Source organism: Equus caballus, chromosome 2 (genome assembly GCF_041296265.1).
Source record: "Equus caballus isolate H_3958 breed thoroughbred chromosome 2, TB-T2T, whole genome shotgun sequence".
Classification (NCBI taxonomy): domain Eukaryota; kingdom Metazoa; phylum Chordata; class Mammalia; order Perissodactyla; family Equidae; genus Equus; species Equus caballus.
Genome location: NC_091685.1, coordinates 58,807,179 through 58,831,935, shown reverse-complemented (window position 1 = coordinate 58,831,935; position 24,757 = coordinate 58,807,179). Strand labels below are relative to the sequence as shown.

The 24,757-nt window shown below is 40.9% G+C and overlaps 1 long non-coding RNA gene across 1 annotated transcript in view; it reads right to left on the bottom strand.

The window, feature by feature from the left end:
• Positions 1-21,318, bottom strand: part of LOC106782846 (uncharacterized) — a 41,889-nt gene extending 20,571 nt beyond the window's left edge. The window contains exon 1 of the long non-coding RNA XR_001380196.3: positions 21,158-21,318. This is a non-coding gene — a long non-coding RNA (uncharacterized lncRNA). The remainder of the gene's footprint in view (positions 1-21,157) is intronic.
• Between the last annotated feature and the right edge of the window lie 3,439 nt (positions 21,319-24,757).

Below are 24,757 nucleotides of genomic sequence, written 5' to 3'. Positions count from 1 at the left end.
GTGGAAATACTGACTATCAAGACTGCGTAGCAGCTCAGATGTATTAGTCTGCTAGGGCTGCTGTAACAAAACACCATGGAGTGGGCGGTACAGACATTGATTTTCTCATAGTTTTAGAGGCTGGAAGTCCAAACTCAGGCTTGGTTTTGGGTGAGGCCCGTCTTCCTGGCTTGCAGAGAGCCACCTTCTCCCTGTGTTTTCACATGCCCTTTCCTCACTGCGTGCTGGAGAGAGAGCCCTCTCTGGTGTCGTTGCATCTTCTACAGGATATCAGTCCTGTTGGATCCGGGCTCTACCCTTATGACATCATTTAAGGCCTCATCTCCAAACACAGTCACACTGCGGATTAGGGCTTCAGCATTTGAATTTAGGAGGGACACAATTCAGTCCATGACAAAGCGCATCCTGCTTTCTTAATTTTAACCATGTGTGATGTCGTGATTTATAATAAACACATATTTTGGCCTTTGTTCACAGTTCCTGGCTCACAGCTCCCAAAACCTTTGGAATCTCCTAAGAGATAAGAGCAACGGGAGCATCTTTTGTTATAATATTTCCTCTCCTGTCCTCAGTGCCTGAAATGACTTCAGGGCCACCAAAATGAAATGGGTGTCTTGTTATTCATAACAAGCCCCTTTCAACCACAACTGAGTTTATGTTAATGAGGTGACTTTTGGAAATCCCCTAAAGTTGGAGGGGTTGGCTGCCAGGGGGATAAACCATGCATAGTGGGTTGGAACTTTCAGTCCCACCCCCTTATTTCCAGGCAGGGGAGAGGGGCTGGAGATGGGAATCAATCACCAATGGCTGATGACTTAATTGATCATGCCTATGTAATCAAGCTTCCATAGAAATGCCAAAAAAATGGGCACTTTGGAGAGCTTCCAGGTTGGGGAACCAGAATGCTTCCATGTGCCACAGTGCCAGGCCCCGAACTCCACAAGGACAGAAGCTCCTTTGTTCAGGACCTTGCCCTGTGCAGCTCCTCATCTGGCTGTTGTTTCATATCCTTTAATGTTCTTCATGGTGAATCAGTAATCTAGTGAGTAAACTGGTTTCCTGGGTTCTGTGAGCCTCTCTGGCAAATCAGTAGAACCCAAGGAGGGGTCATAGGAACCTCTCATTTACAGCCAGTCGGTCAGGAGCACAGGTAACAATCTGGATTTGTGATTGACATCTGAAGTGAGGGCAGTCTTGAGGGACTGAGCCCTCAACCTGTGGACTCTGATGCTATCTCTTGGTAGACAGTGTCAGAATTGAGTAAAATTGTAGGACATCCAGCTGGTGTCAGAGAAATTCTTGGTGGTGTGGAAAAACCCACACACATCAGAATTGTGACAATTTTACACAATGTTATTTGTTACATTAACTACATTATATAGTTATATGAACTGTAACTGTAGGCATATGGAAAATATATATAGGAAAAAAGAGGAAGGAAGGAACTATGTGAAAAGAGAAAATGAATTGTGAAATAAAGTGGCTTGTGATTTTCTTCTATTTTTCATTTTTGTAATATAATATAATAAAAATATAATTTATATAATTTTATATTAAAAATGATTTGCTTTCTAAGATGTAGCATACACGGTGGTAGTTGGTGGTAGACTGTGTGGTGTGCCCTTGAGGACGGCCATCTAGTTTAACAAATGCAGCTGTGACACACATATCTGCAACACGCGTGTCTGCAACACACATGTCTGCAAGGCCTGAGGGAAGGAACATGAAATCCTTCAGGTCTCGTGAGCCAGCACCGACCTAACCAGAAAGGGGCAGTTCTCTTCCTTCTATTCAGATTTGGTAAGAGATCAATCACTTACCTGTCACTTAAGTTCATCCCATGGAAAAAACAGGCAAAGTAGCAAAATACATAAAGAGTTTTTACCACCAAATAGGAGGCTGGAAAAATAACACCCAAAGCAACATAAGCTTTCTTCCTATACTCTCAATCTCAAATGTAAACTGAGAATTACAGTCATAAGGAACTATAAAATTTTTCAGGATGTTCCTCTGTAAGCACAAAAACTTGTTGCCATAAGCCCGAGACATAAAACAGAAGCTGAAGAATTCATTAAATGCAAAATATAATGCAAAGTTTACCTTTCCTTCTGTTACCAGTGTCTCCCTAGAAGAAACTTAAAGAAAAAGCTTGAAAACCAAGTGTAAATTTAGAGCCAAGTTTGATTTGCATGTGAGAAGGACACGTCTGCAAAATCCAGCTAACATGATGAGTCCATTCAAATACAATAGTCAAAGCATGTCTCTCTAACACCTGAAATCTGAACAGAAAGGCAAATTCAGAGACTTATGGCCAAGATATGTTTACCTAGAGCAAAAGCCACTGAAGCCACAATCTGTTAGGAACGCTAAAAAGGTAATTTTGATAAACTAGTCAAGGCTGAGTGTGCACTAGCTTGAAAGTGAGAAACTCTTGGCTGCATAGTCTTAGATGGATGCCTACAGTTATATAGATTATACCTCCAGGTGTTCTACCAGGTTCTCTCTGGGAAGAGTCAAGGATTCCCTCCTGGCTATAGCAGGAGAGGAAAAGTAACCATTATGAAATACAGCCAGAACAATCTTCATAACAAAGTCCTACTCTCCAGGAGAAAATATTTTCTCAGAGCTTTATCCCACCTGAGGGAACTAGATTTCTCAACTCTGGCCCCCTTTAATTTTTCAGTCTCACCTGAACAGTTAAAAAAAAAAAAGAAAAAAGACTAAGAAACACTTGTGAGGGCTGCAGCCCAGAAACACAGGTCCACTAAAAGACTGAGATTTCATTTTAAGATTATAAAATGCTTCCTCTCCGTACCAACAGAACTCCAATATAATAACAGTAGATTATAGGTGCACAAACTTCAAGATGGAAACTCTCCTTGAGGAGGAGTTCTTAGGGAAGCTCAATGACAGCAGGAGAGACAAAAGCAACGATATTAGAGGAGTTTTAAGCATCCAGAACCTACAGCTACAGCAACATTAAGCACAGCCCAGCTCCTAGCCAGACTGATATAGAATCTCACACTAAAGGCTTATTTACCTCAGTTTCTATTACCCAATACATCATGTCTCGCTTTCAACAAAACAGTTAGAAGGCATGCTGAAAGGCAAGAAAAAAACAAAGTCTGAAGAGACAAAGTAAGTATCAGACTCAGACTCAGATATGACATCAATTTTGGAATTGCCAGACAGAGAATTTAGAACAACTATGATCAATATGTTAAATGCTCCAATGAAAAAGTGAAAAAAAACATATAAGAACAAATGGATAATGTAAGCAGAGAGATGGAAACTCTAAGAAAGTATCTACAGAAAATGTTAGAAATCAAAAACAGCTGTGGCAGAAACAATGAATGTCTTCAATGGGCTCATCAGTAGATAGGACATGGCCAAGGAAAGAATCAGTGAACTTGAAGATAGGTCAAATAGAAACTTCAAACTGTCTCTGTTTCCAAGAGAAAAAAGAATTAAAATCATAAGAATAGAACATCCAAAAACTGGGACAATTTCAGAAGTGTAGTATACAGATAATTATTATACCAGAAGGAGAAGACAGACAGAATGAAGTAGAAGAAATATTTGAAGTAATAGTGACTGGGAATTTTCCAAAATTAATGACATACATCAAACCACAGATCCAGGAAGCTCAGAAAACACCAAGCAGAATAAATATCAAAAATATCTACACCTTAGCATATTACATTAAAACTGCAGAAAACCAAAGACAAAGCAAAATCTTTATTGAAGCAGAGTCGGGGAAAAACCTTACCTATAAAGGAACAAGGATAAGAATTAGAGAGGACAAGCAAGAAAGTGGGGTGAAATATTTAAATGTTGAAAGAAAAAACCCACCAACCTAACATTCTATATCCAGCAAAATTATCCTTTAAAAGTGAAAGAGAAATAAAGACTTTCTCAAACAAAAACTGAGGAAATTCACTACTAACAGCCCTGCTCTGCAAGAATTATTAAAAGAAGTTCTTCTCCACATCATAAGTCATCAAGGAAATGCAAATCAAAACAACAACGGACCTATCAGAATGACCAAAATTCAGAACAGTGACAACACCAAATGCTTCCTAGGATGTGGAACAACAGGAATTCTCATTCACTGCTGGTGGGAATGCAAAATGGCACAGTCACTTTGGAAAACAGTTTGGCAGTTTCTTACAAAACTAAACATACTCTTACCATTATCCAGCACTTCTTGGTATTTATCCAAAGAAGTTGAAAACGCATGTCCACACAGAAACCTGCACATGGCTGTTTATAGCAGCTTTCTTCATGATTGCCAAAACTTGGAAGCAACCAAGATGTCCTTCAATAGGTGAATGGATAAATAAAGTGTGGTATGTGCAGACAATGGGATATTATTCAGAGCTAAAAAGAAATGAGCTATCAAACCATGGAAAGTCATGGAGAAAATTTGAATGAATATTTCTAGTGAAAGAAGCTAATCTGTAAATGTTACATACTGTATGATTCCAACTCTAAGACATTCTAGAAAAGGTAAAACTATGGAGACAGTAAAAAGATCTGCAGTTGCCAGGGGCTGGGGACAGGGGCAAAGGATCAATAGGTGGAACGCAGAGGATTTTTAGGGCAGTGAAACTATTCTGTATGATACTATAGTAATGCACACATGTCATTATACATTTGTCCAAATCCATAGAATGTACAACACCAAGAGTGAACCCTAAGGTAAATTCTGGATTTTGGGTGATAATGTGTCAGTGTAGGTTCACCGATTGTAACAAATGTACCCATCTGGTGGAGAAGGTTGATAACGGAGGAGGCTAAGCATGCGCAGGGGCAGGGGGGATATGGGAAATCTCTGTATCTTCCTCTCGATTTTCCCATAAACCTAAACCTTCTCTAAAACAGTAAAGTCTTAAAAATAAAAAGACGGTTTTTAGGGAGAAGAAAAATAACACAGGTCAGAAACGAAGATTTATATAACAAAAGGAAGAATGTTGGAGAAGGAATAAATGAAGAGCCCCACCTCCAATTAGATAATCTTTCAGTGCCACAAAGTGTGTATCTCTATGCCACAGGACAGCCATAACAGATAATAATTTAGGTGGGATGTCTTCCTATGAATGCTTAAAAGTGCAGATCTCATTTTGGGTGCTCCTAATGGAGGTTTGATTGTCTCCCCTCTTAAGTAATTATATTGGTGATAGTTTGATGTAATCTATATCCAAAGGGAGGCTAGAAACAGAAAGAATAATTTAAGAAAAAAAAGAAAAATGGATAAACTGAATCCTGGATTTTATTAAGCGGAACAGTGAGTGTTGGATAAGCTGATCATGTGTGATGTCATTTAACACTTACACACTCCTGGTTAAATGTAGAAATCTGTGGGGGTGAAAAATGAGGAAAGACCGGAGAGATTGACTTCTCCAAGGTCACACAACTGGGAAGTGACAAAACTTGAATTCAAGCCCAGATCTTACTTCACATTGCCATGAATTATAAATAAATTATGAGAATCCAGATTTTTCCCAAGTACACAATTGATAAGGGGAGCTTTTATAACGTAAAAGATCTGGACAGCAGAGTTGTACTTTTGTAAACTTGAAAAATTTTTGCAGCTTCCCAAAGGACCTAATTCACGTCAAGGAGAAGCTCCAAAAAAACCCCAGGACAATCTGTGACGGTTGTGTCAAGCTGCTGGTCATTGAATTGCAATGGAGAATCCATTTGCCAAGACTTTTCTGGAAAAGAAGTCAGATGGAGACTTTTTCACTGGAGTCAGTTTCTTTGCTCCTGGAATGGCTAAGTCAGCAGTAAAGGCCTCAGAAAACAGACCCTGCTCCCATCCCCCTGGGCATCCTCATGCTGATTAATCACAACAGCTGGATCACACCAGCTGGAAAACTTCCCTCTCTCCTCTGAACTGGCCTGGTACTTAATGTCTATACCCTTCATCTGATACTTAAAGTACACTCTGTTAGCTTGGAGGCAAGATTTTAAGTGCATTGTTCTTGTTCAAATTCTAAGCTTTTTGAGGACAAGGACCTACACGTTATCTTCCAAAGCACCCAACAGTTTGCAGGGCGCCCAGCAGATGTTCCGCCAATGTTGGTTAAATGATTGTCTACTGACGAAAGGAAAGTTGTCCAAGTATTCAAGAGTGAAACTGGTCTAGAGTTAGTAGTTTGGAAACATCTTAACGAGCTGTAATGAAGTGAGGCTCAGATTACAAGAACCAGAAGTAAAGTACGTTCACTAAGAGGTCATCCATTCCCCCATCTGACAAACGTCTCTGTGCCGCACAGCACTACCAAAGGGTGGGTTCATATTTGGAAGAATGTGACTATAAAACCACAGCAGACTTAATCACTCTTACCAGCGGGCTCCATCTTTTGTTCACATTATTATAGCTTATCATATCGTTCCACCTAGTCATCTCTGTGTTTGTTTCTCTACTAAGAATGTGAACTTCCTTATGGCAGAAAGGATTCACCCTGCACTATGTATTTCTCTTCAGTGTATATGTGGTTTATAATTCATATATTTTATATCTAAAATATATAACTTACATTTACATTTTGTCCAGTTTTATTTCACAAGCAGTTAGTGAGCATTGTCTCCCATCTGATAGAAACCATGCCTTTAGTGTAGCCCTAAGATGTCTAACCATTTAACGGAGATGTAGACAAAACCTGTCCCAGAAAATCTTTAGTGCCCACATTTTATCTGACAAATCTTTGATTTTGGGCCCTGATTTGCCAGCTCCTCTGATATCCAACTCCCTGGTAATGCCCTCATTATTACTGTCCCAATAGGCTTTGGTGTTTTACAATCTTTTCCCAACACACTGATTCTTTAACCCATCAACTGGCTTCTAGTTCTATCTTTCACATACTAGCATTAAAGGTGCTCGTGAGCCCTATCCCCTTGACATGGCCCTGAGAGGATGCATGCTTATGCCCCTCCAAACACTGTGAGAATGCTCATGGCACAAAGATGAACAGTCTTTACTATCAGGTAATTTGGTTTCTCTGCATCGATGGAAATCTACATCTGTGCCATCCAATATGGTAGAAACATGTGGCTACTGAATCCTTGAAATGGCAAGTACAACTAATGAAATGAATTTTTAATTTCATTCAATTTTAGTTAACTCAAATTTAAGTATCCATGAGTGGCCACTGGCATCTGTATTGGACTATGCAGGAGAGAGACAAACAGCACCGGAAAAGGACAACTAGGCAGATGCCAAGTATTAGTAGCATGAACAAAATACTATGTGAGCACAGAGTAAGGAACAATTAATTTTGCTTCAAAAGGCTGGGTAAATTTAGCAAAATGAATGGCATTGAAATTGTAATTTAAGCAACAAATAAGATTTTACCAAACAGAAGTGCAGAAAAGCATTTCAGATGGAGGAAACAATATGAATAAATGCCAACAGAGAGATAAGTTATTTAAATCTATGATTCTAACACCCAATTATAACATGTGTGTGCATGGGGTGGCGGTGGAGTTCCCATACCACCAAGCAATTTTGCGACACCAGCTGGGTGTCCTACAATTCCGACACCGTCTACCTGGAGACAGCATCAGATCCCACAGGCTAAGATTTTAGTCCTACAAGACTGCCACTCCCCACCCACCTTGCTTCTGACCTACCAGCTATAGATTGGAGGTCCCCACAACCTCCTCCTTGGGTTCAATTAATTTGCTAGAGTGGTCCACAGAACTCAGAGAAACATTTATTTACTGGATTACTGATTTATTGTAAAAAGATATAACTCCAAATAGCCAGACGTAAAAGATGCATAGGGCAAGGTGTGATGAAAAGGCACAGACCTTCCATACCCTCTCTGACGCCACGGCTCTCCCCAAATCTCCACATATTCACCAACCCTGAAGCTCTCTGAATCTCCTCCTTTTGGGTTTTTGTGGAGGCTTCATTGCATAGGCATGACTGATTAAACCATTGGCCATTGGGGATTGAACTCAATCTCCAGCCCCTCTCCCCTCCCCAGAGGTCGGGGTTGGAGGGAGAACTGAAAGTTCCAACGTTCTAGTCGAGCAGTCCGCTCCACTGGCAAGCAGCCCCCATGCTTAGGTGCAGTCCAAAAGTCACCTCATTAACATACAAAAGACATTTGTATCACTTGAGAAATTCTAAGGGTTTTAAGAGCTCTGTGACAGAAACAGAGATGAAGACCAAATATATATTTCTTACTACAAATCATGATATCACAGTCCACCCCCTGGTCTTTGAACACAATCTCTTATAACAAAACAATCATAAAAGTCAAAAGATATCTGCATATTACTAGAACCCCACTCAGTCATTAATAACCATCCCATCCATCATCATATCAAATGAAAATGTCTCCCAGGGTGAGGCCACTCAGATTTGCAGGGTTCCATTTGATTTTGTCAGATTCCAAAAGCAGGAGTGGTCTCAGCAATATATGGCTTCACCCTTTCAGGCATGTGGTACAGTAGAGCCAAGAGACAGTATTATCTCTTGCGCTGAGCCTCTTTCGAGGTGTTAATGTAATATTGGATTTTTCCAGATTACATAACTCACTTATTCATTCCTGTACCCGTAGTTACCATTTTCCCTTCTCTCCACTTGTACCCAAACTTCTCCACCTTTGGAAGGAACATTAGGTTCAGCCACCGTGTTAGTCTAGATTGCAGGCAGCGATACTAGTCTAGCAAGTACCTCCACCCCTGTTCACATGGGGTAAGGCTATATAGGTACAGAACTAGTGGCCTATCTTTACTCCCAGGCAACATAGGTGCATTCACTGTTAATCCAAATTTTGTTAATGAAGTGAAGGCACATCCTGCCCCAACAGGCCCTTAAGAATTCTGACAAAAATATTAAAAAGGTAGTTACAGTTTCTTGCTTAGAAGTCATTTCTGCTACTAGCCCTTGTAGTTGCAGCCCTGGTCATATGACCACTGCATCAGGTAGCGGGGGAAATGTTAAGGTGGTATGGGGAAGAGAGAAAACCGGCACTTCCCTCACCCCCATTTTAAGTCACAATATCACAAAACTCAAGGAGCTTAGGAGTACAGAGATAAGAAATGAAACTGGAAAGATTGGTTGGGGCCAGATATTTCTAGAGATATGCTATCAAATATGGTAGACATTAGCAACATGTGGCTATTTAAGTTAAATTATTAAAATATTCAATTAATCAGTTGTACTAAGCCATTTCAGAGAGTCAATAGCAACTGTGGCTACTGGCTACCATACTCGAAAGCACAGATATAGAACATTTCCATCATTGCAGAAAGTTCCAATAAACTGTGCTGCTGTAGAGTTTTATTGCTTGTTTATATTTTTGTTTTTAATTCATCTTAAATTCTCTAATAGAATGGAGGGGGGAAGATGAGGAAATATAAAGTAGTGGAAATGGTGAACAGACCAGTTAGGATTTGATGGGGGGAGAATGAATCAGAAGGGCACCTGCTCTTTTTAAATAATACCATTTCTTTCCAGACAATATCACTGGCACTGAAGAGCCACAATCAGACCTTGCTATGGTCTGAATGTTGTCTATCTCCAAATTTGTATGTTGAGACCTAACCCCCAAGGTGATGGTATAAGGAGGTAGGCCTTTTGGGAAGTGATTAGGTCGTGAGGGCAGAGCCCTTATGATTGAGATTAGTGCTCTTATAAAAGAAACCTCAGAGAGCTAGCTCTCGCCTTCCACCATGTAAGGACACAGAGAGACGTAGACAGTCTGCAACCCAGAGAGAGCTTTCACCAGAACCCAACCTTGCCAGCACCCTGATCTAGAACTTACAACCTCCAGAACTGTGAAAACTACATTTCTTCTGTTTATAAGCTAGCAGTTTGTGGTATTTTTGTTATAGTAGCCCAAAAGGGCTAAGATAAAAAGTTGGTACTGAAAAGCGGGGGTGCTTCTGTAACAAATGTCTCAAAATGTGGAAGAGCTCTGGAAATGAGTAACGGGCAGGCTGGAAGAGTGTTGGAGGTTCATGTTAGAAAAAGCCTACATTGCCATGAAGAGACCATTAGAGGCAAACTGGTAAGGACTCAGTAGAAGAGGAAAGCTGTAGAGAGCCTCGGTCCTCGTAGGGAATACCTAAATGGTCGTGAACAGAATGTTGGTAGAAATGTGGATGTTAAAGGCCATTCTGATGAGGTCTCAGACAGAAACAAGGAATGTGTTATTGGAACCTGGAGGAAAGGCAATCCTTATAAAGTGGCAAAGAGCTTGGCTTGAACTGTGTTCATGTCCTAGTGTTTTGTGGAAGGTAGAATTTTTGAGTGATACAATTGGATATTTGGCTGAAGAAATTTCTAAGCAAAATGTTGAAAGAGTGACCTGGTTTCTTTTCAATGCTTATAGCAAAATATAAGAAGAGAGAAATCACTTAAAGATGAAATTGTTAATCAAAATGAAAGCAGAATTAAAACATTGGAAAATTCTCAGCTTATCCCTATTGTAAAAAATGAGAAAGTTTGCTCGAGAGAGAATACAAAGGGTGTGGCCAAAATAATAAAGAGATTAGTTCGGACTGACCACCTCAACTGAAGCTAGAAGTTATTCATCGAGACAATGGACATCTAAACAGAAACCAGGACCTATTGTCCAAATAGTGGAAGAACGACCCTGATGTGTTTCAGAGATCTCCTGGGGCTGCCCCTCCTATCACAGGCCCACAGTACAAGGCCTGTGGCACAGAACAATTTCAACGCTCTGCTGTCCGTGTTCTGGCACCTTGCCCCTTGGCTGCAGGGAGGGCCGAGGTGACCGCCCCCCCAGAGGGCACAGGCACTAAACCTTGGCATCATCCTCAGCAGCATCCTCATGGTGCTGTCTCCACTAGCATAAGGGTGCAGCAGCCTAGATTTCAAAGAAAGGAGATACCCAGACCCTGGGAGGTACCATCCAGACAGGGAGCCACTACAAGGGTAATGCCCCAGCAGAGCTGTGAGGACAGGTCCTACTCCAGTGGGCCGTAAGGTTTTGGACTTGCTCAGAACCTGTTGACTCCTTCCTTCTTTGTTATTCCTCCTTTTTGGAATGGGATGTCTGTCCTGTACCTATCCCACCCTTGGATTTTGAAAGCGCATAACATGTGTGATTTCACAGTGTCCAGGCTCACAGCCGGAGAGCAATTTGCCTCAAGATCTGATTTAGATGGTATTTAGATAAAACTTTGAGCTTAGATTTTGAGTTAATGCTGGATAGAGTTGACTTTTAGGGCTATTAGGATGGAATGAATATATTTTGCATGCGAGAAAGACACGAATTTGGGGGTATCAGAGGTAGAATACTATAATCTGAATGCTTGTGTCCCCACTCAAACTCATGTGCTGAAACTCTAACCCCCAAAGTGATGGTATTAGGAGGTGGGCCCTTTGGGAGGTGATTAGGTCATGAGGGCAGGGTCCTCATGTTTGGAATTAGTGTCCTTATAAAAGACACCCCAGAGAGCTAGCTTACCCCTTCCACCATGTGAGGACACAGCAAAAAGATGGTCATCTATAAACAAGGAAGCCCTCACCAAACTGAATCTGCTGGTACCATGATCCTGGTCTTCCCAGCCTCCAGAACTGTGAGAAATAAATGTTTGTTTACAAGATTCGATTGATGGTATTTTCTTATGGCAGCCTGAACAGACTGAGATACCCCTTATTTAACTTTGGGTTAGCACAGTTTCTGTACCATTTTGCAATTCTAATACACACCCTAAGCGATGAAATGAACATGCAGCCATGAGAATCAGAAACTATTATGGAAGAACATTGGTAAAGAAATAAATATTCACTGAATTTTTTAAGTATGATTTGAAAATGACAAGTAAGAACTAGAGATCTGAAGGTTCAAGAGGGGGAAGGTAATCCTTTCAAATGCACTTTTTTCTGTTGTTTCTCCCCTTTTCACCTTTAAAAGGTCTCACACTGATTGATGACTACTAGGGGTTCCCAACACTGCAGGAGACTTGTGTCCCGGCCAGCAATCTTCTACACAGAGTCAACCTAGAATCAATCACACAGCAAGATACACTCCGGCTAAATTATCCTCTATTCCTGACCCGGCTGCTGTCTCCAAATTCCTCTCTGCTTGCCTACTCAGACAAGCCAGGCCCGACGGCCGAAAGCCTTAGGTCCCCCTTACTCCTCTCCCTTAAAGATCAAATAAAGGTCCTAAGTAGTTAACCTTTTTCATTCTTTCCTCTGATGCTTGCTCAATTCCTTCGTATCCAGCAGTTCTCAAACAACCAGCAGTTCTCTCAGGGGGTCCATGATGTCCAAGTTATTTTTATCATATCACTAAGATACTATTCACCCTTTTCGCTCTTATTCTCTCACAAGTATATAGAGGTATTTTCCTCATGCTTCATGATGTGTCACAATGCCACTGCTCTGATGGCTAATGAATACGCGTTTGTGTATTCTTGGGGTTTTCAAAATTTTTTAAAGTTGTAGGTTTAGGATCTAAAAAACTTAGATTAGCTCAGTTTATTTTCAAGACTTCTATTGAGATTTTTCTAGCTGCCTTCAATTACACCATCTATAATCCATGTTATCTCCTTACCATCCAATAAATTATTTTAAAATCCCCAAATTTTCTTCATATCTATATGGAAGCACAAGAAAAAAAATGAATATAATTCTTGTCTTCTTTTGAAAAATATTTTTTAAAGTTCTTAAACTTTCTAAATTTTATCAAAACATTATTTTGGAATTTAATAAAATTTTATCCTAAAATAAAAACGTTTTAAGAACAAGTTTCCTTGTATTTTATGATAGATTGTTGGCTTAAAAAGGGAGATTAAAGATTTACTTTCCAACTCACAGGTGTGCTATCTACCTCCAACATACCAAAAAGGATAAAAGTGACATATCAGAGAGTTCTTCGACTCATGGAAGAGAAGAAACAACTCCAAAGAAACTGGGAACATTTTCAAATAAAAAATACAACAAAAGCTATCTTTTCTTCAGTTTTATAAATGATAATAATTTACCACCTAAATTATTGTGTCGTATGCAACAGAACATTGTTGGATAGCATTTGGGTGTCACTTAAACAGCGGCATCATGTTGAGATTCAATGTCTAAAGCATTGGCTGGAGAAGTGAACATGATAACTAAGACTTTAATAAAGCTTCTACATTTGACATTTGCTGAATATCTGCTGGATGAAAGTTGGTTAAAGGAATCATGACACCACCACTTTCCAAAAATACAATAACTTGACAAATTATTTAGCTGTAGACATGAAAACTGAGTTAGTATCTCATCTGCAGAACTGCACTTTTGTTTTGTTACAGATGAACCTAAAGATATGACTAGACTTGTAGTCTTGCTTGAATTTGTCTGGTATTAGCACCAACTGATGATCAAAGTTTTTTGGTTTTTTTGTGAGGAAGATTGACCCTGAGCCAACAGATTGACATCTGTTGCCAAACTTCCCCTTTCTGCTTGAGGAAGACTGGTCCTGAGCTAATATCAGGGCCAGTCTTCCTCTATTTTATGTAGGATGCTGCCACAGCATGGCTTGACAAGCCGTACTAGGTTCACACCCAGGATCCGAATCTGCAAACCTGAGGCCACCAAAGGGAGCACCTGAACTTAACTACTACGCCACCGGGCTGGCCCCCAAGGATGTTTTATGCGACTGCTTGACAGCAAACACAGTGGGATTGAAATATTCAAAATGTTAAATAATGTTGAAATATCTCATGTTTTATCCTGGACCAACTATGGTGACATTTGCAGTGATTGTGCAATGGCGACAGTGGATAAACTGCTGAGAACTTGTATAAATCAAGGAAGCGGCACCAAACTCTACTAGTTGTCATATTCTTCAACCCCATATATGTGCAGGGGGACAAAAATGCCAAATTCTCTTTAGAATGTCCTTGAGCAAGCAGGAAAAAAAGTAGTAATGTTATTAAATTTTGGCCTCAGAGGGCACGTCTTTTTAAGATTCAGGGTGACAAAATGGGGAGTATGCATAAAGCACTTCTGGTACAAACTGAAGTGCAATGGTCGTCTCAAGGACAAGCACTCCCGTGGTTGCTTGAGCTTGAGCTGAGCTATCTGCTTGTTTCGCAGAGCGCCATTTTTACTTGAAAGAATGACTAGCCATAATACTATCGTTATTTAGATTTGTTTATTTGGCAGGCATTTTTTTGAAAATAAACAGAGTGAGCCTGTCATTTGAAGAGAAACAGGCATCAGTGTTTGTTGCCAATGGTAAAATTTGAAGTTTTAAGAAAAAATAAGAATATTGGAAAGCTTGTACCCCTGCAATGAGCTTGACAGCTTTCCAATACTTAGAGACTTTTCTGATGAAGTTAGTGATTAATGACTATGATTTTTTTTAATAAAACCAATCAACATTTGGAAGATTTACATGACTCAGTGAACTCATATCTTCCAAATAACCAGTGCAGGAAAATTACAAAATCATGCATGATTAAAGATATATTGAAAGTGCAAGATAGACCAATAGATTTCAATTTTACGAAGCACAAGAAGTACGAGTAAGGCTTCACATTCCACATCGTGCTAACCTTTAAGAAACTACTGTTTGTTACATTTTGGTGAAGTATCAAAGAATAATAACAGTTACCTGAAACAGCTGTTAAAATACTCCCCTTTGCAACAAGATGTCTATATGAAGCTCCTATCAAATATACTTCAACCAAAACAGTGTACTGCAATACACCGAACACAAGAGCAGATGGCAGAACGCCACTGTCCCCTAAGCCACACATGAAAGACATCTGCAAAAAGAAAAAAAAGCCACTCTACACATTACATTTTTTTTAAAAAAATAATCCTTTTTTATTAAAATGTGTTAAGTTAACATGTAATAGGTACATTTTGTTGTTATTAAATGAGCTAATAAATATTTTAAATTTTTCTCTACTTTAATTTCTGCCTTAGTAAAAACCAATATAAGCTGCATAAACAAAACCACTTAGAGTTTCTCAATAATTTTTATGAAGTAAGAGGCCCTGAGACCAAAAAGTTTGAGAATCACTACTCTTAGCTATCAATAGTCAGAAGTGTCTTTTAAGCTGAATGCATCCTGGGCTTGAGTCTTAACAATGAAAGAGAAAGAAAAAGATAATTGCCTTTTGACTCTCCCCAGGTTCTCACAAGAGTGTCCTCCTTCAAGCTGTCGTTGATTTCTTTCCCCTTCACTTCTCTCCACAGAAGTACCACCCTCTGCTGCCCGCTCTCCTCCTCTAATCCTGCGATAATGGAAAGAGAGAATGGAGAGAAAGGAGTGAGGGTATCTTTTATTGCCTCTGCTCGCAGCATTGGGCATTGTTTTATTTCTTCCCAACATTTTCACTTCTTTAAGGACCCTTCGCTGTGATGCTGGTGTAGAGAGGCAATAGGATTTACCGGAAAGGGCTGGTAAGCCTAGGGTCAAACTTCACTATCTGTGTGATTTGGGGCAAGCCATTCCGTATGAAGGAGACTCAGTTTCCTCTTCTGTAGAATATAGAGAGGATTAACTAATTTACAGGGTTATTGATAGGTTTTCACAAAGAAAGCATGTTGAAGAACATAGGAGGCACTCAACAAACTTCAGTTCCTCTCCCTCCTTCTCCCATTGCTTTTTGTCCTTGAATCCCACTCCCACTTTCTAGGGCACTGAGGAAGTCAAAGAGATCTGGGGAAAAGTGGAAGAGTGGTCTACAGAACACACATCCACCCCCATCAAGAATGGAGATGATCATTCTTGCCACCATCTCCAGCCTCTGTACACGGGAGCTTGGAAAAAGATAAACTCTTTCCCTCTGTCTTATCCTTCATAATCATTAAGTAATTCTGCTTTGTTTTTGGAGGAAGAAGATGATAAAAGCAATGTCGCAGGAGATCTTCAGTCTGAACATTCATGCAAAACCTCTCTGGCTTTCATCCTAATAAAGTATACTGCTATCACAAGACCCATTCGGCCTGGGACCCAGAGTTAAATTGGCTCCCTGTTGAACAAGATGTGAAGGTTTTGAGAAGGGCATATGATGACTCTGGCTGACATCCAGGCGCACTGCGGAAGGACGTGGATTCTATACATAGGACGCCAGAAGAGACTTGTACTAATAGCTTGTCTTTGTCTCTAAAAGTTATCTGAGTGGCCAACACCCTGGTGAGGACATGATCCAATTGCTTGGGCAGGGCAGAACAAATTGGAAGTACAGCTGTGCTGGAGACAGGATTCCCAAGCCAAGCCCATGAAGCTATAGCAATAAATAGTTTTCCAGGGGAGTATGCTCCAAAGTCTAATGTTTATGATTTCCTCTGCAAGAGCCCCTAGGGAAAAGGGCCATGCTTTCATGTGGCATTTTCCAACCTCGCAAAGCAGCCCCTTCCTTATCCAGCCATCCTGACCCTGTACTTCTCTCTGAGGAATTAGTAAACTGTCTCTTGAGGAGGCCACTCTTGCCACAGCTCTGGCACCTCTGCTGAGAGGGTGCTCAGAGCGTGAAAGGGGTTTTTTTGTTTGTTTTATTGCTTCATTGATAAAGCCTATGCTTGGAGAAAACAAGTGAAATTTGAGATGCCTCATACAACTGGGACAAAGAGGCGTTAGTAGACAGCTGCCTTTATAGGCAATAGGGTTATAAATTCAAAAACTTACTCAGCCTATCCGCTTTTCTGTATCTCTAAATGGGTTTTCCAGCATTAATGGGATCTACCTAGCCTGCCTCTTTCTAACAGAGGTTAAGCTGTCGTTCAAGGTATTCATAGTGTTCATAGTGGCGATTTCAGCCAGTTGTTAGATTTATAACCAAACGTAAACTTTCAGTACTGTATTAGTCAAGGTTCCCCAGAGAAATAGAGCCAGCACACATAGTTGTGCACCATATAACAACGTATCAGTCAATGACAGATCAAATACATGACGGTGGTCCCATAAGATTAATACCATATATCTTAGGTGTGAGTAGGCTATACATCCAGGTTTGTGTATGTACACTCTGTGATGTTTGCACAACGACGAAATCGCCTGGCGACACATTTCTCAGAATGCATCCCCATAGTTAAGCAACACATGATTGTGTGTGTGTATGAAAAGATTTATTATGAAGAATTGGCTCACGTGAGTATGGAATATTTAATCTGGGCACCACTTGGCCCAATTAAGTTGACTCATAAAATTAACTATCACAAGCCCCCTTGGAAACCATGCATTGTAAATGAGGAATGCATGTGTGTCATTCTCCCCACCATCATGCTAGAAGGCATGGGATATAAAATATCCTAATTGAGAGGACTGTGTTAACAAGCCTTTCTCTCACCCAGCACCCCTGACAAGAGAGTCCTGAATTGCAAGGTAATGGACAGCTGTGTCAAAATTAAGGGCCAACCTAGACTTCTGAATGAGGAACCACTGCAGGCACGGGGAGCTTGAGACTAATTTGGATCCTACTGAAAACACTCTAAGCACCACAGGACAGAAGAACAGTCAGATCACACACGGCTTCCAATCTGGTGCCCAGAGATGCTCTCTAAACAGAACCCATTGCTCACTTAGAACTCTTCAGGGAAGGACAGACGGCAAATTGGGAGCAGTGGATAGCTCCAAAAATTATAAGTACAGTGGGGAGGGAAGAGAGAGGTGCATTTTGCATGTTATACGTTAACCTGTTTAAGAGGTTATAGAGTATGCTGGTTTCTGTAAAAGAAGTATGGGAAAACAGGAATATGTCTACGTGTTTATTTTCTTTTTGTGGAAAGGAAAAGTAGGTAGGATAAACTAGAATGAAAATGAAAACAGGTAATGAAAATGATTGCCTATAGAAAGTGGTGTGAATGGGTGGAGGCGATATAGAAAGCAATGAGATTTCTGCGAGTGTATCTTTTTATATAGTTTTGACTTTTGAACCATCTTAAGATTTATATATCCAAAAAATAAAAATCACAAATGATGCAAAAAGCAAACTCTAAAATGGAATACAAATAGAAACAAGCGATCCTCACTACATATCAAATTTAAAACACATATATAGGACGAAAAATAATTATTTCAAGTAATTCAAATACAAGGGGATACAATCTAAGAAGAAAAGTTGCAAAGAAATTGTGAAACTTACAGTTAGGCGTGCTGTTCTCAGTGGTATTAGTGTGGTAATTTTAAAACTATTTCATTTGTGATGTAATATTGACTAAATGTGTAAATAAATTAATGTTATAGGAAGCCAGTGTTCTCACTGTGAGAGAAGGGAGATGCAAATATGGAATGAGAGGAGCTCAGGAAAAATTCTATGATGTTCAACGTGAATTGGATATATAAGTATGAAGTTTGTGTCTATGTATTTCTGAAGACCACTCCCCACTAGCAGGAACCAGAATTCCTTGAGAAACACTGATTCCAGGCCCAGACAGGGAAAGAATAAGATGAGCCTAACACCTTTTGTGCCAAGTAAGCAAGCGTTCAAAGACTGATGGAGAACACACGAGCTGTCCTGAGGGCTCTCATTGTCCAAACTTGGGGCAACTGGGGAAAGAATAACAACGGTAGTAAATTACAACATTGAAAAAGTGCATAAGTCAATACTGACACTTGAAAAACAGAGAGAGAGAAGGAAGGGGAGGGGTGGGGAGGAGAGAGAAACAAGAACGAAAGGGAAATCTCTCTCTGCAGAAGAATGCCAACTAGTAAATGTAAAAGGACTAATAAAATTAGAAACCCCTCCAATGTAATAACTGATTCAGGCAAAGATCATCAGTGCATGTTAAAAACAAAATCTCAAGGTATCACCCCACAGATTACTTATTAACTGGGAGGGGCAGGAGTTGGAGGGTGGGATTTGCATTTCAATGGAGAGATCTGGCAGTCACCACCCTATCCTTAGTTTAAATAGTCAAGTTTGGCATGCCCAACAGTGGGGCAGCTAACATTTTATGCCTTCTTGTGTGATACAATGAATACATAGAACATTATTTACGCATGGCACTTACGGTGCCATAGTTGTTTGACCTGAATCTAATAATGAGGAAACTATCAGACCAATCTCAGACCCTTCAAAAGCTTCAGTGTCATGAAGAACAGAGAAACACTTGGGAATCATTCTAGATCAGAAGAAACTAAAGAGACATATAAGGCAATGCCATAGCAGAAAGCTACCCAGGACATTGTTAAGACAATGGGGAATATCTGACTGTGGACTGTGTGTTGGGCGATGATACTAAATTCATGCCAGTTTCCTTAGGTTTGTTTATGATGTGGTTGTGTGAGAATTCTTTTTCCTGGAAGATGCATGCCGAAGTATTTAGGAGTGAATGTCATGCTGTTTGCAGCCTACTGATGAACGGTTTGAATGGTTTAGCACAAAGGCCGTGTGTTTATAGAGAGAAAGTGACGTGGAGGTGGTGTCGCAATAGGTAAGCAGTTGGAAAATCTAGGTGAGGAGTACATAGTGTTCATTACAGCTTTCAAAACATTATACGGTTTTTCCTTAAGTTTTCGGTGGATTTCAAATTTTTCTAAAGAAAAAAATAATTTACTTTTAAAAAAGAGATTTGCCAAGCCACCACTCAGGGATTTCCATGACCTCCCTGGACCTCCTCTTCAAAAGGCAGAATTTTGTTGCCACGATCTGAGTGTGCTTTGGGGAAGGATCACGGAGGCTCCTGTCCTCAAACATCCCCAGCCTAACACCCCCGGGTGCTCTTTTGAGAACGGATTCCTAAGCGTCTTGCAGTAAACTCTAGCTTCTATAAGATGTATGTGCTGGCGTGTACCTCCGTTGCATCCTTGTCAACTCAATCTTTCACGTATCCAGGGTGTTCTGCAATAAAACCCTATTAACTAGAGCACTGGGTTATTCATTTTTCCAGGCAACTAATGTGGAACCCCCAGAAAACATTTTTGCAGCATTTCTCCTCCAATCCTTCGTGCCGATGCAATTTTTTCAGGGTTTACTTTCCTGCCTTGGCAAAGTCAGGCTAAAGCTGTCCAGGAAAACTGAAGCACCACAAGACCCTAGTAGCATTTACATCCTATACCAGATTGTTCCAGTACCTACAGGGGGAGGGGTTGTGGGAATCTGTACTGATCCCAGAAAATGCCCTGGAAATTCCTTTCACAATTAAATCTCCTCGTGAATTTATTTTTCTCGCTATTTCTATTTTTTCTGTTATACAAGATTATGGCAGTTCCAAATAGCCAGGGATCCAATTAATCCAAGTTTCAGTTCCTTTCTTTAATAACAGACTTGTGAGGAGGGTTCTAGAACATGTTTTGTCAGTTCTCCAGGATTACACAGCCATTTTCTAGAATCAGATAAATATTTACTAATAAGTTTAGGATTTAGATGCTTATGAATGTCTCACATTTTAAGTATATATGGTATGATTTAATTAGGTCATGAAATTGGGAAATATTTTACCTTAGATGTTTCCTGTTATTTTAATATGATTTTTCCTATGCCATAACATTGTTTAAAAGTGTTCAAGGACTTTTATTTCTAAGACTGACTGTATTTTCCTCCTCTAGCTTTATATTGTACTTCACAACAAGACGTTGATTCCCAAACTCGGCAGAGTCCAGGCAGAAGGCAAACACAAGTGCTGTCATCTACAGATGAAGGATGCATCCCATGGTATCACCATAACCCAGGGTTCTCAGCTGTGAGGGCTGTGTCACGCACGGCAGGATGGTTAACAGCATCCCTGGTCTCTAACCACTAGATGCTAGTAGCACCCTCCACTCCGGTCATAAAGGAGACAAGCAAAAATGTCTCCAGACAGTGCCAAATATTTCCTGGGGGGTAACATCACCCCAAGTTGAGAAGCACTGATGCCATCCACATAAGGAATCGAATCAGAAACAATGAAATAAAATTAAACCTCACACCATCTCCAGTTCTTACGCTACAGCCCCCTATCGTTATTCAGAAAGGTAGCATGGTATCACTGAAGAACGCTAAATTAGACACTAGAGACATGGAATCTAATCCTGAATCTGACCCGTTCTCGTAAATGTTGGGCTTCATGACTTCCCTGAGTCTTCTAGTTCCTCATCCACAGAATAGGAACCATGCAAGTCCCACCCACTCCCAGGACTGAGGGTTACAGAAATAAAATACCATCCTGTATGCGTTAGTCAGCCTGGGTTGCTAAAACAAAACATCACAGACTGAGTGGTTTAAACAGCAAACATTTATCTCTTACAGTTCTGGAGACTGGAAGTCCAAGATCAAAGTGTCTGCTGATTTGGCTCCTGGTGAGAACTCTTTCCCTGGCTTGCAGATGGCCGCCTTCTTGCTGTGTCCTCACATGGCAGAGAAAGACCTCTTTGGTATCGCTTCTGAAAAGGGTACTAACCTCATCATGGAAGCCCCACCCTCAGGAGCTTATATAACCCTAATTATATCCCAAGGCCCCACCTCCAAATACCATCATCACATTGGGAGTTAGGGTTTCAACATACGAATTTGGGAGAACGCAAACATTCAGTCCATAATAACGTGCAAGTGCTTGGTAAACAGAAAGGGTTCTAAGGTTATGAGAGAACCAACATCTATTGAACACAGGCCATGTGCCAAGCAATTTAAGATTTTGTTTAATTCTCACAATCCTCTGAGATAATGCCATTTCCCCTGATTTTACAGAGTAGGAAACTGAAGCCCATAGGAAGTTATATTCTCAAGCTTATCGTGCTGGTAAGTGGCAGCACTTGGCGGCTTGAAACCTTAGCAGCAGCCCCTCTCCCATCCAGCACTCCATGCTGCTCCCTGCGACGCACATGACCTCTAGGGACCTATGGCCTCGACACAGATCTTTGCAGTCAACTGATGTAAATTCTGTCTTATTAGCCGATACTTTAAATATGTGTATGTTTGTTCATGTATGTGGTAGGCAAAATAAAAATTTTTGTTTAGAAAAAATCAGGAGTCAATCATTCTCTCTTGAAAAATTAATATATATGTCTTCCTCCTTTTCCCCCTTCTTATACCTACTCCTCACCCTTGATTCCTTTCTAGCATTATTTACACACAATATAGTAGGGGCCAGTTGCAATACACCCATGGCAAAAAGCAACAGACAGACACTATATTTTTAATGAGAGATATAGATAGATAGATATAGATATAGATACTGATATAGATATAGATATAGATAAATAGACAGATATAGATATATAGATATAGATAAGTATAATTCTTAGCCACAATTCTGGGATTTTTTTTTAAATAAAGACTCTGTGATTTTGAACAACTTGAAAAACTTGTAGTCTAGAATACTCTGGGATCCAAGCCTTCAGAAACCAGATATTACCAAACTCAGATGCCTGCATCAAACTGAGGGACTTTAATATTTTCGTGTGTTGACATATAGAGATGAAAACACTCACAGAGCCATCCCAAGAGCTAACGCTCTGCATATAGAGCCAAAAAGGACCAGGAATTAAGTAACAAAATAAGCCCACAACAAAAAGTGCTTGTCAAATATTGGGGGGGGGGAGTGGGGGGAGAGCACACTTCTGTTTGTTTTTCTTTTTGAGACCAACGCAGGGAAGAAGGAGGAAGCAACAGCGAGAGCACAGAGACTGACGGATTTGCACAATCGCACAGAGCCCCCGCCTCCAAACCCGGTTCTCAGGCCTCCCCATTCTCGCAACGCCCGCAGAGTTGGCACCCGGCCAGAGGCCAGAAAGAGGGAAGGCAGTCATTCCATCCAGAGCGTGAGCACTGAGGGCCCACTCCAGCTGTGTGACCTTGTCACTCACTTCGCTTCTCTGGGCCTTCTCCTGTAAACCCCCAGCAACGCCTCTACCTAGTTTCACCTGTGAACGATGGCATGGATTCCCAGTTCACGTCCGTGGCCTAAGGAATGGTTCTGCCAATAGAGCAGAGGTTTTTCCCCAACACTTTCACTGCCCCTAAAACTAGAGCCACTGAGTGGTCTTCAGTGCAGTGTGACTGACAGAGGTAGGTAAACTCTCCTGTCCCCTAAGCGTGTCTGTGCTAAATGCCTGAAAATCTTCTATTAGCTACTCTTCCTGAGACCTGCTAAATGCTGTACTCTGAGAAAGATCACAAAACGAACCCATTAACAGTAGAGTGTGTGAGAACAGCTGATCCCTGGAGACACCCCCAGCATCAAAGTTGGTCGTTCCTGAAGGAGAGGGCGAAAGGCAGAGAGCAAGGCTGGAGGCCCGGCTGGCCTGGAACGTGCCCTACATGCAGGACAGAGGAGGAAGGGGTCTTCACCAGCACAGTCCAGCGCCCCACCCAAGTGCTCAGGTCCCTTCCTGAGGGTACAAGACATTGTCGTGGGGGAGAAAACACTACTGCCCTGAGAACCCAGAGGGCAGATCCTAGACCCGCTTGGCTGCTAATCTAGCTGCATGACCTCAGGCAAGGCACCTCAGATCTGGTATTAAGTTCTCTCATCTTTAGAATGAGTATGTAAGATTATATAAAACCTATGGTCCCTTCAACCTTGAATATTTTACAGTATTTTTGTCCTACTTTTCTAGAGGCTCTACCCTCATCACAGCAGAATCGCCTCCTCCCTCGTCTCCCCTGCAGAGACGCGTGGTATGGCGGCGGGACCATTGTGTTATCACGCCAGTTTACGTCAGTGTTGATCTCCCTCTGCTGAGCTGGAAGCACCTTGAGAGTAAGGACCTTGCCGTATTCCTTTGTTCCCCTAGCACACGGGCTAGCGGAGATTATGTATGCAATCAATGATCGATGGAAAGGCCTTTAAAGTATAAAGCGCTACACAACTATAACATATTATTTTTACCTTTTTTTACTCTAAATAGCCATGGGTAGCCCTGGCCAAGGCCTTTCAAAGTTGTCTGGGAAACTCCAGAACTGAAAATCCAGCCCTTGCAAAACCTGTTTTGCTGTTTTCTCTTTTAAAAGAACATATTGCCTTTATGTTTTTTTAAGCCAAGAATGAAATAAAAGCTCTTTCTCAAGTCCCCCACTAGAATTCAGTGTAGAGGAGACTAAATCGAGATGGCTAAAATCAAACCGCCAAACCAAAGCTACACCAGTGATGGGCGAGGTGGGTCGTGTGCTATAATCAGCTATCCTATCCCCACTGTTGCTCTTGGCCACACCTATCCCTGTGCTTTCTGGCCCAGAGTTGTCTGAGGCTTTTGTGGCTCAGACTGCACCATAAACAATTGTTAGGGAAAGCTCCTCTTCAGGTAAATCATGTTTGAGTTTATGCAAAGCCTGGAGCTTTGGGCCCTGGTCCAGGGAAAGCTGAGTTGAAAGCTATCAACATTCTATGGTTCAACCATCATCCACCACCCTCTGCCAGGTAGCTGGTTTTAAACAATCCAGAGAATTTGTACAAGGTCATTTCCCAGACAAAAGGAAAACAGCCAGGTGACTGACCAGCAGTGAACAGGAGCCATACTTAACAATAGGGGAGTCTTCAAGCATGAAGGTTTAGATTGGGTTCAGATAATCACCCAAAGGTTGAAAGACATTCTCAAAACCTCGTGGGGTTCCAAATTTAGACCACCACTTGGCTGAGAATAAGTTGAATGAAGCTTCCTTGGATGGAAGCCATCATTCCTGTTCCAGGTTGGCCCCAAAGACAACAGATAAAGAGGCTAAAGATAAAGAAAACAATAAACTCTAGCAGGTAGGATTGAACAGATGGGTTGAAAAGCTTGGAATGATAGATGGATAGAAAGATGGATGGAAGATGGATGGACAGACAGATAAATAGAAACAAATATAATAGAGAGATATATGTCCTTATGTGTGTGGCAAGCAGCCATGCTAGAGCATTCCTATTTTA